Below are 4,515 nucleotides of genomic sequence, written 5' to 3'. Positions count from 1 at the left end.
GCATATCTAAACGGCATCCCACCCTCCCTGATAGGCGTCTACCCATCAATCTCCCCATCCTCAAAGACCTGCTCATCGCCCTCCAGCTAAAACCCTCCGCCCCCTATCTGAAATCTCTCCTCTCAACCTCGTTTCTTTTGGCTTTTTAGGGCCTCCTCCGCCTGGGCGAGTTCTCCACTCCAGATTATTCTTTTGTCCCCTCCCGAGATCTAGCGGTCTCGGACCTCAAGTTCCACCCCGACTTCTACAGCCTGTCTCTCAAACATTCCAAGTCCAGGGGCGCGTACACCATCGTCGTGGCTCGCACGCACGTCCCCTTCTGCCCCTTCCGCGCCATGTTCAAGTTTGCGCTCCTACGTCACAAGTTAACTCCCCCTTCCGGGCCCCTGTTCATCACTCCCGAGGGCCAACCCATGTCCGCCTCCTGGTTCGTTAACCACCTGAGGGAGCTCCTGGCTTCATGCAACCTCCCGCCCAATCAGTTCTCGGGCCACTCTTTTAGAATAGGGGCTGCCACGTCTGCAGCCACTCAGAGCATCCCCGCCACGACCCTTCAGCAGCTCGGATGATGGTCGTCCTCAGCGTTCTCAGCATACATCCGCCCAGACGTCACCTCCGTACTCGCAGCCCAACGTTCTCTCAGTGCCTAGGAAAGCACTGCGCATTCGCTGGTGGTGGTTGGTCATCCTGGCATTCGTTACCCATCCTCGAAGCATCCCCCTCGTCCCCCTTTTTCTCTTTATGTCCTTTATTCCCCTTTTAGGCCTCATCTTCACTCATCTCCATCCCTCTTCATCCTCTACCGTCTACCGTGAGTTGGTCCCATCGTAGCTTTTAGCCCTAGTAACCTCCTAACTTTCTTTTTCCTCTATCCCACCCCTCTTTCCCCATCCCCGTGCAGCCCGGCCCAGGTAACGTTTCTCCTTAGAAACCCTCCCACATCGCGCCTTAGCTCCACCCATCTCTACCCCAGGCCCTCCTCTACCTTCACCCTTAGCTAATTAGCTTCATGCCCCATCAGCTCCCTCTTCCGGCACCTCACCTTTCACCCCAGTTAACAGCAGCTGGCCTTCATCTACCAGCGCTAAACCTTTATCGTCCCAGTCACCAGTAGCTGGCCTACATCTACCAGCCTCTCGCCAACATACGCTCCGGCGTCCCCTGCTGGCCTTCATCTACCAGCATCCCCTCGCTCTGCGCCCCGCGGCAACCTCTGCTGGCCTACATCTCCCAGCAGCCAATCACTACCGCTCCGGGGCGCCCCCTTTTGGCCCTTATCCACCTCACTCCTTATCGAGTCCCTAGTTTCCTCCTCTAATGCCTAAGTCACCTCCTTATTTTTGCCTCCTCCCATTCCTAAGTCACTCTCGAAACCCTGTATGAGCACCTCCTTCCCAGGCTTCGGCCCCGGCCTCTGCCCCGTTTTGGGGGGTTTACATTCCCTCGCTGCATCAGGAATGTTCATTGAGCTTATCGAAGTCCAGCTCGACGTCCCTGGCCGGGGCCTGATCGCCAAAGAACTTTGTGTTTATTTTCATGTTATTTTGTCATTAAACCCTTTTAACTGCTTCCCTCTCTCTGTCTGAGTCTCTCCAGATTGAAATGGAGTTCAGGCTGGAAGACTCTTTTGGCGCACCTGGCCCTGCAATCAGTGCCTCCCTCTCCGCAACCCGGACCTATCAACGCAGGTCCAAGCCTCACTCCAGCCAATCATCATCCAGGCTCTGGTTCAAAAGGACCTTCACTCCCAGCCTCCTCCGCTTACCAGCCCCGATCAACCCACCGCCACCCCACCTCCACCTTCAGCTCCCGGCTCTCAGGCCTCATCATCCTGACCGCCGCCACCAGCACAGGCCCCGGGGGGCTTACATTCCCTCGCTGCATCAGGAATGTTCATCGAGCTTATCGAAGTCCAGCTCGACGTCCCCGGCCGGGGCCTGATCGCCAAAGAACTTTGTGTTTATTTTCACGTTATTTTGTCATTAAACCCTTTTAACTGCTTCCCTCTCTCCGTCTGAGTCTCTCCAGATTGAACTGCTAAATCCTCAACAGGGAACTTTTTTATTATCTAAACTAATCAGTCAGTTACATTTTAAATGTATTGCTGCCTTCTTGTATCTAGTTACACTCAAAGTTCTTGCCCACTTAGAGAATTCTTGCTTTTATTTTAGTCACAAATAACTGTTTCTGACCACAAAACTAAATTATCAGATAAAGATAACCTGAATAAATTCATTTGTCAAGGGGAAAAGTCTATGAAATCAAATCTGTCCTTAAGAAAATATGTCACCTTTATGGGCAAAAAATACTATTACAATACCTGGCAATGAAACCTCTACATCCTTGTAGTGACATTTTGGCCCAGTCTTTGCAGAATTGTTTTAATTTGCTATGCTGGAGGCTTTAAAGGGTGAATTGCCCTTTATGGTCAGACCATTGTTTTACAATCTAAAGAATTAAATGAAAAGTAAAGCTTCAAAAACGTTCTGCGTTTGTCTCATGAATTCATAGAATATTTTGTCAAAAATCCTAACAAATTGTAACAAACGGAGTCTAAATAAAGAATGAAAGGACACACCCCTTTAAACACAGTGGATCAGTGCCTTTCTTTTTTTGTGTGCGTGTATGCTATGAGTTGTGGCAGATGGCTGTTGACACTGAGAAAGGACGTTTCTTCTTACTAAAGGAAGAAACGTCTTCCTTTAGTAAGAAGGAAGAGGTGTTTTCTGTGTAGTTATTTTTGAGGTTTTCTGTGTTTAGCCCTGCCCCTGTCCTGTCTTCCCTGTTGATTGCTTCCCAGGTGCGTCTCATTCCCTGATTACCCTCTCTGTGTATTTAAGTCCACCTGTTGTCTTTGTCTCTTGCAGGGTCCTCGTCTAATGTTGTCCGTCATAGTTCTCTGTGCCAGTCTGTTCAGTCGTGGACCTTTTTGCCTTCTGTTCTGCCCTGTGCTGCCTATATGTTTGGATTTTTGTTTGAGCTGATTTCTTCATTAAATTCATCATTTTGCCTACAACCTGGGTCCAGCCTGCGTCTCTCCTCACCAACCTTAACCCCACCTCATGACAATGCCCAGTATGAGGCATTGCAGCAGTGTCAATTACATACTGCAAGTAACAGTCCACTGTCACTACATGCTCTAGTAATAAGTACTACAATACTCCCGATCCTCACTTCCAATGTCCACCGGGGTCTTTGAATGATTAAGTTATGACGTTGCAATGGGTCTATGTATTATTTGTGATTATTTTTATTATATATCCACAAAAATAGGTGCACTAAACATAATGTGAAAAGACAAAATAAGACATACACCATTTACACACATATATCCCCCAACCTATTACCCCACCCATCAAGGATTTCAAAACAATATAAATAAGGGAAATAGAGATACAGCTGAGAAGATGAAAATATTGCAGACCCTGGTGTTGGGATCTGGGTTGGTGGTATGTGTTTTTTGCTGCTGTTCTTCTCCTACACCTGGAAGCTGCTTCCCTTCTGAGGGTGTAATCAGTGGTTCTGCTCACCTGCAAGTCATCAGATCATCAGAGGAGTATAAGAGGACAGGGCAGCCAACACTTTGACGTCAGAGTGTTAACCAATGTTTGGTACAACAGGCCTCTGTGTTTCCTTGTGTTTAGCCTCCGAGAAAATCTCTGTGTCCCTTCTCTTCAGGTGAACCCTTGTGATGTCATGGAAGTTGCCCACTGGTCGCCCGAGTCCACTGACGCCCCCGCCAATAACCTACCTGCCTGGATTCCTCAGTTGGCCGTTCCCCTTGCTACTTGCTGCTGGTAAATCAAGAACTTACCTGTCCGCCCTCCAACGCCTCTGCCAAAACGGCAGAAAGACCCCCTCATGATCACCTGGAAACCTCTGTAACCCCTCCCCAGACAAAACTCATCATTTTACAAGTAAGACCGTTCCAATATTTAAGATCCTACAATTTCCCACTACCAGTAAACTCACCATATCTCTCAACTTCAGTGCTGTTCCCTGCTGGTCATCAGTTCCAGATCCTGCAAACAATTCTGTTTTAGTTTGCATTTTACAATAAACTGTTTAACTGATTCCTGCTTTGCCTGGATTTTCTACATGTGGGTTAGAAGATTAGATCCCACCATGACACCTGGAAGTTGACAAAAAGCATAAAGCCTCACTACCTAAGTTAACGGGTTATTCATGCCGCAAGGTGGAGCCAGGGGCTAAAACAAAAATCACTCGCATACCAGTATAAGGGTCTAGAACACAAGATTGGCTTTGAAATAATAAAGGAGCATGCTCCAGCCATACTTGGAAGAGAACTATGCACAAAATAAAAACAGTGAAAAGGCTGTAGCGCATAGAGAGATCTGAGGCTATGCTTATTTACAGGTCTTGAATGCTTTCCAGGTGAACATATAAAGCTGGACCCAGATGTGAAGCCTATGACTCGTGTGAAGAAGGATCCTGATTGCTCTCAGGGACAGAGTCATTCAGCAACTTCAACAGATTATCACAAAGTGTAACCTG

The sequence above is a fragment of the Poecilia formosa genome, unplaced genomic scaffold (assembly GCF_000485575.1).
Source record: "Poecilia formosa unplaced genomic scaffold, Poecilia_formosa-5.1.2 Scaffold530, whole genome shotgun sequence".
Lineage (NCBI taxonomy): Eukaryota > Metazoa > Chordata > Actinopteri > Cyprinodontiformes > Poeciliidae > Poecilia > Poecilia formosa.
This window is presented reverse-complemented; position numbering follows the sequence as displayed.